We start from the raw sequence: 12394 nt of genomic DNA, 5'->3' as shown, positions 1-12394 counted from the left end.
ACATACTGTAATTAGAAAATTCCACTGCAAAATTTTGAGCGTGCCTGCTGTTCTTGCTGCCGATGTCCTCGGGTGCAGGAATTGTGCTGATAAAGGAGGGACATTTGGGTGGATTGAACCTTTAAAACTTGAAGTATTTAGAAAAAGTAGTATTTCGGTGGAATCACCCATTAAAAAAGACTGAATCTTAAGTTGTGAGGATCCAAACTGAGCTGGGTTGTGATCATTTCGTCGATCGTCTCCCATTCATGTGTATGTGGAAATTATTTGCAGTTGTTTACAATTTTTATCGCCATTGTTGCTCAAACGCTTAGAAAAGTAATAGCCCGCCATTCTCGATCAAACTGCATGTTTTGATATAGGATGTGAGGGGGTTTTCTCAAAACTGTCAAACTTTGACATTTTTGTCAAATTTTGGAAAACATACTAAACTATGACATTTTTGTCGAATTTTGGACGGCAAAAAAAATCTGTCAGAAATGTCATAGATTAGTATGTCTTCCAAAATTAGACAAAAATGGCATAATTTAGTATGTCTTCCAAAATTTGACAAAAATATCATAGTTTAGGATGTCGTCCAAAATTAGACAAAATGGCATAGTTTAGTCAGTCAGTCATCATCTAACCGCTTTATCCTCCACCAGAGGGTCGCGGGGGGTGCTGTGCCAATCTCAGCTACATCGGGCGATAGGCGGGGTACACCCTGGACAGTTCGCCAGTCCATCGCAGGGTCACACACAGATAGAGACAAACAACCATTCACTCTCACACTCACGGTCTATTTAGAGTGTCCAATTTACCTATTCCCCACATTGCATGTTTTTGGACTGTGGGAGGAAGCCGGAGAACCCGGAGAGAACCCACGCACACACGGGGAGAACAAACTCCATGCAGAAAGGCCCTTGTTCCAAGCGGGGCTCGAACCCGGGTCTTCTCGCTGCAAGGCGAGAGTGCTAAGCACTATACCACCGTGTGGCCCATGCATAGTTTAGTATGTCTTCGAAAATTTGACAAGAATATCATAGCCCTGCAGGAGAAATATGCAAAATTAGACTTGAAAAACACAAAATCAAGTGTGTCAAATGAATTATTAAGATCTCCTGTCGGATTAGGATTACCGTCAATTGCTAAAAAATAAATAAATAAAATGGTTTCCTCACTTCATGTTTGTACTTGTGAGGCAAATCTGCCCTCTTGTGGTGTTTTGTAATTATTGCAGGTTAGTTATTCAGCATTTGAAGCATCTGTCACTGAAATTATGTATGGAGGAAATGTTAATTACCTCTGACAAGGGAGTTATGTTATTGGCCCTGCTTGTCTGTGAGCAGCATAACATACTGTAATTAGAAAATTCCACTGCAAAATTTTGAGCGTGCCTGCTGTTCTTGCTGCCGATGTCCTCGGGTGCAGGAATTGTGCTGATAAAGGAGGGACATTTGGGTGGATTGAACCTTTAAAACTTGAAGTATTTAGAAAAAGTAGTATTTCGGTGGAATCACCCATTAAAAAAGACTGAATCTTAAGTTGTGAGGATCCAAACTGAGCTGGGTTGTGATCATTTCGTCGATCGTCTCCCATTCATGTGTATGTGGAAATTATTTGCAGTTGTTTACAATTTTTATCGCCATTGTTGCTCAAACGCTTAGAAAAGTAATAGCCCGCCATTCTCGATCAAACTGCATGTTTTGATATAGGATGTGAGGGGGTTTTCTCAAAACTGTCAAACTTTGACATTTTTGTCAAATTTTGGAAAACATACTAAACTATGACATTTTTGTCGAATTTTGGACGGCAAAAAAAATCTGTCAGAAATGTCATAGATTAGTATGTCTTCCAAAATTAGACAAAAATGGCATAATTTAGTATGTCTTCCAAAATTTGACAAAAATATCATAGTTTAGGATGTCGTCCAAAATTAGACAAAATGGCATAGTTTAGTCAGTCAGTCATCATCTAACCGCTTTATCCTCCACCAGAGGGTCGCGGGGGGTGCTGTGCCAATCTCAGCTACATCGGGCGATAGGCGGGGTACACCCTGGACAGTTCGCCAGTCCATCGCAGGGTCACACACAGATAGAGACAAACAACCATTCACTCTCACACTCACGGTCTATTTAGAGTGTCCAATTTACCTATTCCCCACATTGCATGTTTTTGGACTGTGGGAGGAAGCCGGAGAACCCGGAGAGAACCCACGCACACACGGGGAGAACAAACTCCATGCAGAAAGGCCCTTGTTCCAAGCGGGGCTCGAACCCGGGTCTTCTCGCTGCAAGGCGAGATAGTGGTATAGTGCTAAGCACTATACCACCGTGTGGCCCATGCATAGTTTAGTATGTCTTCGAAAATTTGACAAGAATATCATAGTTTAGGATGTTGTCCAAAATTAGACAAAAATGGCATAGTTTAGTATGTCGTCCAAAATTTAACAAAAACGTCATTGTTTAGTATGTCGTCCAAAATAGACAAAAATGGCATAGTTAAGTATGTCTTCCAAAATTTGACAAAAATGTCACAGTTTAGTATCTCTTCCAAAATTTAACAAAAATGTCATAGTTTAGGATGTCTCCCAAAATTTGACGAAAATGGCATAGTTTAGGATGTCGTCCAAAATCAGTCAAAAATGTCATTGTATAGTATGTCGTAGTTTAGTATGTGGTCCAAAATGTGGTGAAATAGGCACGTTTTACAGAGACAATCAGTCCCAGTAGCCTAGAGGAAAAGTCACTGGCCTCCTAATCCAGGAACTGTGGGTTCAAATTCAATGTAAGACAACCCTGTCACAGTTTAGTATGTAGTCAAAAATGTCCAAAATCAGTCAAAAAAGTCATAGTATAGTATGTCGTCCAACGTCAGTCAAAAATGTCATAGTTTACGTATGTCGTCCAAAATTACTCAAAATAGTCATAGTATAGTATGTCGTCCAAAATCAGTCAAAAATGTCATAGTATAGTATGTTCTCCAAATTATATTTTTTGGGCTTTTAATGCCTTTTATTGATTGTAATGTGCAGAGAGACAGGAATTGGGGAGGCAGAGAGGGGGATTGACATGCAGGAAAGGACCGATCGATGCGGGATTCGAACCTGGGCCACCTGCAACAAGAACTATAACATCAACATAGGGCGGCAGCTCTAGTATGTCGTCCAAAATGTGACAAAAATGTCATAGATTAGTATGTCGTCCAAAATTAGAGCAAAATGTCATAGTGGATTGGACGACATAACAACCTATGACTTTTTTGTCAAATTTTGGACGACATACTAAAGTATGACTTTTTATCACATTTTGGGCAACATACTAACCTATGACTTTTTTGTCAAATTCTGGACGACATACTAACCTATGACTTTTTTGTCAAATTAAAATAGTTTTAATTTACCTTCATTTAACCAGGTGAGTCAGTTGAGAACCAATTCTCATTTATAATGGTGACCTGGGCAAGAGGCAGCACAACAATAAACAGCACAAAAAACAGGACGAAAGTGCTGAATTGTTGCCCTCACTCTTATTTCTGACCCCTCAGAGAAGGAGCCCAGTGAACCGACTCAGCATTTGTGTATAAAAAGGCGAATCCAGTTTATTTGCTTATATTTTATATACGTTTTTGAAATATTTTGTAAAATATTTATGTTTTCTTTTTTTAATGACAGGTGGTTTAATAAATGTATTATGCACTGTATGGATAAAAGTATAAGTAAAAGTATATATGCATTTATAGTGCACAGATCATTCCTTGAACTGTCTCTGTTCATTTCTGGAGTCTGACTGTGCAGAACTCCAACTCTAAAGACCCTCCAGTCCAAACTGAAGCACATTATAGTCTGGCAAATAGACAGCTCCAAAAAATGCTAACACAGTCAGATTTCTCCGCCCAAGACGTCAGTGTGGTCCTTCCAACCACCAGCCGACCTGCCCTTATCTATCACGGCTTCTTTATGGCCTGAACTCCTGCGTGATGCTTTCCCCTTTTACAGATCCATTGAGTGGAGTCAGTCAGTCACAGCAGGCACAATATAAGTCCAATCAATCTGAGTTATAAAATCCTGACAGAGGCTGAGTCTGTGGTACGGCCGAGATTTACAGCTGTTTAGATTGCAAGTCATTTCCCCGTGGCATGTGCATACACACAGCATCTGCCCTGTGAAGCTGAGGGAAAATAATAAAAACACAACAACCCATGACTGTGAGAGATTTCAAATTTAAGTTTTTACTCCCTCTTTGAAGCAATCATGAGTGACTGGGTACATTTACGGCACCAGATGACTTTAATATTCTTTAGCCGCTCATAAACGGAGGGCTCTCTGGGCCAGAAGCATTCTCGACGTTTTTAAGGATGATAACAACAACAAAAAAACTGTTGTAGACTGAAACTGAAGAAGCACTCAGGGCCTCTAGGTGGCAGCAGAGACTGTTTATCTTGTCCAGCAGAGTAATTACTATTCACAGCACTAACCAGTGTTCATATCAACCCAGGACATGCGTGAATCGATTCAGTTTAATGTATACCCACGGCCGCACAGAATGAAATATTTACTTGTATACATGGCACTTCTCTGGAGCTTGAGAGTGGCTGTTACTGGACACAACAAAATGCTCTTGTCATCACCTTGAGCAGATTAAGCTGTGTGTGTGTGTCTTTGAGCCCAAGCAAGTTTATCATCCACACGCAAAGAGGCAGCAGAAGAACTGCTGTTTCACTTTAGAGATGCTGGAGAAAAAAAAGTAGAAGCAATTTTTGCTCATTTTTATTATAGACACTGCAGCCTGTGACTGTCAGCATGCGTAGAAGATTTGCGCTGCATTTGTTTTTGTTTGTTTCACTGCATTTTGTCATGTCGGCGACGCTGTGACCTTTCCACACATCTCGAGAACACTTTTGATAATGAGGATTCATTTATGCCACATCTATTTTGTTAACATATTTGTTTTGGTAATCCTTTTATCCCCTGTACACATTATGCACATGTCTTAAGTCTGCATATTAAACTATCCTTTGGGTATAATACTGTATACACTGGCATTAAAGGCCTTATGCTAATTGCACATATACGGCGCTCAAAGCTATCTCCATTTTCTTTATGCACGCAGGCTTAATTCAACGATACTGCGCGAGAGCACTTTCACCAATGATTGAACTCCATATGCAGCACCTGAATGGAAGCCAAGCTATACAGATTAACAACATGACATACTGGAGGCAATATCACATTTATTTCATGGCAATCTGTTAAACTGTCTCAAGGCTGACCACGTCGAGCAGAAAGACATTCATCCACATATGTGTGCACGCGTGTCCGTCTCTGAACGTGTCCATTCCTCTTTTATTTGACAAATTCTGGCAATTATATAAATCCGCCCTCAGCTGCTTGGTTTCCGGCACAATTGACGGCTATTAATGTTGATGCATAATTGCATTATGTAATGTGTTGTGCTGTGTTTCAAAGGAGTCAAACAGCTGTGGCTATTGGCCGTCGCTGCTGTGCACCGAGTCAAACATTCAACTCTATTAAACCGCCAGATGACTGCTTAATCATAAACGGGGCCCGTCAAAGGTCACGGCCAATTTTAAGCCGTATCAATGGGGCTTTTTGTGACTGCTGCAGTACTTCAATATATCTGGTCAATGACTTGTAAGATTTTAAGTCCAGTGAGATTTGAGTCATTTATGTTCTTTTAATAGCTCATTTAAAAACAGCAGTCGTACAATGTCACCAGAGACAGACAGAGGAATCAATCTCTGTTATAGATAGATAGATGGATAAATAGAGAGCGACAGAGAGAGAGAGAGAGAGAGGGAGAGAGACACACACAGAGAAAGAGAGGGAGAAAGAGAAAGAGACAGAATAGGAAAGGGCGACAATTTGCCGCGGCTGACTCTGCCCCCAGGTTCCCCAGCAGATGGTAGTGCAGCATCGCCGGGAAGTTTCTCTCAGAACCGGATGAAAATGGTGCAGGAGACGAGCTGTCTGAAAATGAACACTGCAGATTCTGAGGTATGAACCTTAATGGGATAATAGGATAATGTCTTACCTGCGCCACCATTGTGCAAGGCAGCACATTTCCTTATTTAAATGACAGAATCATGAATGACAGCAGTATATCGTCCAACGTCTCCCATGTGCTGTACCCAGAAGGACAATTAAAAGTAGTGCACATTCATAGCGCGGGTGCAATGAATGTCTGCGTGTATGGCTGCACTGTTGAATCCAGTCGCTTACATAAATGAGGATTGAATGCGATCATAATATTAAAACGGCATATAAAACACTTAAAACGGCAGGTGCAAAGACATCCAGAAAACATCCAGGAAGGTTTGCAGAAAACAGGGAGAGCAAATATGAAATGTGTTCATGTGTGATAAGTCAAAACATGTCAACAAACGGCCTCATTTGCATCACAAAGGGCATATTTTACTGAAGGATGTGTGATTTTTGTGACATCAGACGTCGCTTTGTTGTGCAAAGTGTCTGAATGTGAAAAACAAGTACTCTGATGTCGTATATAAAGCACCCTCCACCTGTTACAAGGTGGAAACACTTTCCTATTTCAGATTTAGCCTTTAAATGTGTGCATGTTAATGTGAGATCAAGCTGGCTGATTCTTGAGAGTTTCCACCTGCCTCTGCCCCAAAACACAAAGTCAAGTATTGTCTCTGGGCTGTATTGCATGTCATTTGGGAAATATCTCAGCTGTCTCTTATCTCTGTGGTGCATGCTGCAGACAGATTCACACGCTCAAAATGCTTGGGAAAAAACCTGTGGTGAAGGACGTTTGTCACGGTGTAGAAAATGCACAAAATAGGATCAGAACAGGAAGTGACAAAACATGACAATGTAGCATTTGCCGCGCTCCTCTTAATGGACACACAAGCCAAGATGTCACGTTCAGGTGATGCAGGTGACAGCAGTTGAAGGCAAAACTTTTAAGGTATCTCTCACATACACATGCTGTATATCATCGCTGGAAACATCAACCACAAGTACTGAGGCAGGACTGAGTCCTTTGAAGTTGTGCAAAATGGGTCTCATCAGATAAGAGCTGTACAGACGGAGACATCCAGCATTAAAAAAATGCTGTGATTGGAACCTGGTAAGCTAATGAGTTTGCACTTCTATCTTCTCAATTTGTTCAGGCTTTTGTGCCAAGGCCTTTGAGGCTTCTCGGTGCCAAGTCTCGTAATAGTCTTCTCATTGTTCGTCTGAGAATCTGACACTTTTCCATGAAACTTAGGGGAAATCCATCTCTAAACTTTTTTGCACATGGGAAGGACAAGATGGCTGTAAAATAAAAAGAGAAAATCACTGTGAATTATAGATTTTGCTGCAGTGAAATTAATATGACAAAGAAATGGCAAGGAAAAAAGGATCCTGCCTTAACTGGCTCCAAAGGCTGGATATTTCACTACTGCATCCGAGCTGCAATGCAGTGTAACGAGTCATAAGTGGTTCTTATTAAAGACTTATGGAACCATATTGCACCCCCCTTCCACCCCCGACCCATTGTGTCAGCCTGAGGGACTGAACTCCTGCATTTTTACAAGCAATAACCATCTATAACTATTAGCTATTGGCTTCCTAAATAATGTGTATATAAGAGGCTCATTTTTCCTGTCAGAGTATTTGCTATAAAAGTGAAATTATTTAAGGCCAGTTGTGTGGAATAGCCTTCTCCCTCTCCTCCTCTCTGGCTCGTCTCTGTCTTAGTAAACCACAAAACTATCTGATGAATACGCCACAAATGAGGAAGGGGGTTTTACACTTACATTATTGGGAGGACAGTGACCACAGTGCTTATTTGAGCTTAAGATGCAGGCTGTGGATCTTTGCTGGAGGCAAATCTAAAGGCTGGTTTAGTCCTTAGTCTTCAGGCATGTCCAATCCTATCCATTCAACCATTAATGCCAGAGAATAGCCCAGCGGAAACGTTACAGCCCTCAGATCAACTCAGAGGCAACAAGTCCATGGTCCCTTTGCTCCTCAGACTCTCTATATCCTTTGACCAAAACGGAATAAGTCTAACACATGGCAAGACAGTATAGCACTCTCTCCCTCTCATCATCATCACTATGTTTGTTTGCGCGACTCTATTTTCTTTTAATTATAGTTAGTGTCAGTGTGATAATCAGCTGTCTGGGGACTTTGGGTTAAATACACATTGCTGAGTAGACGGTGCACATTATGTACTTTGTCGTTGTGTAAACACAATTACTCACAATATTCTACAGGTCACAGCAGGTGATGAGATGTGGAAGATAAAATTAAAACAAATACAAAGAATGAACTGTGTACAGTACAAACAGACCACTCACCTCTGAAACACACACGCACAATGTAATGCTGTGAGGCTCAAGGTTGTCATGCTTATTGAATATATCAACTTAACCACTGATGTCATTGATCAAAAAGCCCATTCCAGTACTTTTATTGTGTTAGAGGGTAAAACAATTGCCAAATGACTTTGCAAGATGCATTCACTTGGTAAACAGATCTGAGATCCATTAAAGCCTCGGAGATTATCAAGCCGCAGTCCAACAATTTGTGGAGATTGCTCTGAACACCTTGCCGGTGACCTTTCACGTCCAGCTCAAAGTCATTGGTAAATGTGGCAAGAAGCCCGCCAGTGCCACAAGCGCCCCCTGCACTTTAATTACACCGCACCACAAAGGCTGACTCTGTCTTTGCCCAACCACGTGTCCCTATCAATACCTTGGAAGCACTCATACAGTCCAGATGTGCCATCGGCTTAATAGTCCACATGATAATGCTGGCCACACTTAATCAGAGTATATTTGCTCTGTGATAGATATGAACTACTTCTCATTAATATTAATGTCAGAGCTTTGTTCCATTCTGTGCTTTGTGGTTTACTGTAGCTGCCTCTCTCTGACCTCTGAGTGAGGAACGTGGATGTTTTCCATGTGCTTAATCATAATGCACAGTGCCTACTGCATTGATAGGTTAATGTACCCCGAGAGGATCAATGCAGTCTCGAGGACGTCTAGTACACTAGACATTTAAAGGTTCGGGAAAGGCTTTAACAATGAGTGCAGTCTGTCTATGTTAGGATCTCTTTCCAGCTTAATTAAATGAGGTTGCATAAGGTCTGGTGACTAGTGTGATGAGTGAGTGCAGATAATTGGTAAAAGCAGCTGTTGTGAAGAATGGAAATTTAACTAAGAGCTCGTTAAATGCCCATTAACAATATTTTATTACCGATCTTTTCAAACTTATTCCTAAAGATTTGCATTAGTTCAAGCAAACGATATAATGAACGTTTAGAACCTAAAGGTTTCTAAATCAGATTAAGCTCAATATTGTTTTTGTATGTGTATATGTAATGTTGGAGTAATATTTATGATATCTGAAGATGAAAGATCTGAAGATATCTTGAATAAAGTAAAAAGGGTTTGACAGAAAGTTTTTTAAAAAACGATAATCTCCATAAAACTTTATGCAAATCTGTCTGGGAAAAAGGACTGGCTCTTTGCCAGACACAGAAAAAAAACACCGGCCAGAATCTATTTTTAACCCTTTGTGGTAGATTAATGTTTTCAATCTGGTATTTGTCTTCAAACATGAACACTTTCTCCTTTGTAAAACAACACTGTGCGTCACTGTATCTTTGTCCCCTAAAGGGGGAAATACCTCTGCGTGGATACAGAACAAAACATTTGCTCCATATGAATAATTAATGAAAGGAAATGAGGTGCTGCCATTAGTTTGCAAATGAGACATTTTCACAACTTCAAGCCAGGTTTTGGGGGATCACTTACCTCACGCCATGCAATATGCAGCCAAATATAGCAGCACTTTTAATGGACTGGTACTCAATCCTGACATAAACCAGCTTGTCTCGTATATGTTGTACAGATGTGATCGTGTTATTCGTCTAATGTATATATTACCTTTCATTCATGTTTGTACCCATGCAACTTATTTATATACGACAACTTTCAGTTCTATCGTGAGTCTGCATTGCTTCCCTGCTGCTGCACAGCTGATGAAGACGGTCCTCACTAAATTTACAGGCCACCGTTAAGCATCTGCAGATCTGCAGACCAATTGTCTTTTTTATTTCCCATTGTCTGGCAATCCATAGCAGAGTTTTACAGTCTAAGGGTTGGAAAACTGCTATATTTTTCTTGTTGGAGACCTGAAAACAAACAAAGTCATGTGTCAATGACTGGTTGGCAAGACATGGTCATTTATCTTTAGAGGACACTGCGTATGGTAAATGTAAAGATGTTGAAATAGACTTCTCGGTAAACAGCTGTACAAAAATAATAATTAATATGTTGCGTCACAGCAGGGGTGACAGCAGCATCTGTGCCGAGAGAGCCTCTGGCAGACGTGAATTCATTGACTCCCAGAGTCAGTAAATTATTTAATTAAATTATTTCACTCACAAACAATTAGCTTTGTTCCTGTAACCGTTGACCATGTTTCAGTTTTCCAACCCAAAAGTAAGAATATGCCAAATAGCAAAAAGGGGGCAACTCCACTGGCTGCAAAAAGAATTTAACCCTTTTACACCTAAGCTTCAAAATGTCGTCAAAAAGCTTCAAAGTGCCTTTGAACAAAACACTGTTGTTGTACATGAACAGCAGGTTTGGCAAGTCAAATTTAAATTTTGACCAGTATGACACATTACAAAGTAACATTTGTTTGTCTTTGTCTCAATGTCCAAAAACAGGACAAAACCTGGAAACAATGTACAACTCTCTCCTCTCTGGTGACAAAGACGCTGATTCTCCAGCTTCCTGCAACAGTGCAGTGAGTGAAATTACCGCAATAACCATACGTTGGCTTTGATGCGCAACTTCTCAGCTTTCAGAAACCGTTGGATTTTTCGGAATTTGCAGTAATGCGTAAGTGAGCTTGCGTAAACACGTCGTCTGCGATACGCTCGGTGTTCATTTGAAGTCTATGGGAAAATAAGCCCACTTCCCATTTGATTTGCAACATCAGCAAATATTTTCCGCAGGAGTTAATGGTCTCGAAAACTAGTTTTGGGTCTTCGTCAACAAAACATGACGTCAGCATGATGGCAAATTATGGCACAGAAGAGTGGACAGAGTGGACCAGGTTGCAGGTGACGTGTGTGAACTTCAGACTCTCATGGGTGAAGTCACGACTCAATGTCCACATGCCTTTACCTCACAGCTCTTTCTTAGCACTTTCCAGAGAAGAGATCCTGATAATGTAGGTAAACATTTTAACATCCCTTTGTTGGCAAGTATTTGAGTGAGCAATGATCTGTCCCAAATGAAAAATTATTTGTGACTATGAAGCATTACATCACTTAACGGTAAGACTAAGGGAAAAAAAAAAATCTTAATTACAGCCTCCAGAGAGTAGAAACAGATCCAAGATTTCAAGGGTAAGACTCAGCCAAAATCTCAGCCAATATATTATCTCTCACATTAGTCGGCGCTCCACTGCAGGACAGCACTCTTTTCATTTGGAGATATACAATATGGCAGGCGCTGATGAATAAATGTAAGTCCTGGTCGTGAGCCCAAATATTTTTCATGTTTAATTAACCAAGCTGCCATCAAGCTACTCCCACTCTTCTACCCAAGTCAGGTTTGCATCATACCCCAATTATGTATGTTTGGCTGCATTTTATTTCAGAAAGTAGCGGAGGAGAGGTTCTGTGTTTTCCATGGGAGCAGTGCTCGAGTGCTTGTTAAACATTTCAAAGGGAGGCTGAACCAGTCTAGGTGTTTTCAAACTGCTAAAATAAGATTGAGTCGTACAGCTCCTGGCTGGAGCCGAAGGTCTTAATTGGCATGTGATTGCCTGTCATGAGTCATCACGGGAGCGCTGGGTGTTTTTCAGTGTTCAGCTCACTGTGTGCAAACATGTGGATCCAACAGATGGCAACATTGTTCCTTCTTCCTCAAAAACAGGTTACTCGCTGATACGCCGGTGAGGTATAGGTACATCGACAGACCCTCCAAAATCAAAACAGCCATCAAACACATGTGTGGGTGATGATGATGTGACTAATTGTTGCCATGGTGATCTGGCCTTTGAGATAACGTCTAACGGTAAGAGAAGGAGAGCCAGCCACAGTAAGAGTAGAGGAGGAAAATGAGAGAGGAAGATGAAGAGGATAAAAGAAGGAGGTTCTAATGTTCCACATGGGAGAAGAGGAAGGAGAGATTTCACTTCATAATGTAAGGTTAACTCAATGTCCATTCATTTAGTCAAGAAGTGGCCTTCATTCATAATGGATTTTAACTCAACATCACCAAGCCTATAGCAAGTACTGTGGGTTTGATTCTGTGACATCTCAGTGACATCTGAACAATATCACGAACAGTTTAGATAAAAAAGCCAAGAGGTTCTTCGACCTGAGTTTAATTATTTTTATTGAATTCCCCCAAC

Source organism: Solea senegalensis, linkage group LG12, assembly GCF_019176455.1.
Source record: "Solea senegalensis isolate Sse05_10M linkage group LG12, IFAPA_SoseM_1, whole genome shotgun sequence".
Taxonomy (NCBI): Eukaryota; Metazoa; Chordata; class Actinopteri; order Pleuronectiformes; family Soleidae; genus Solea; species Solea senegalensis.
Note: the sequence above shows the minus strand (reverse complement) of the source record.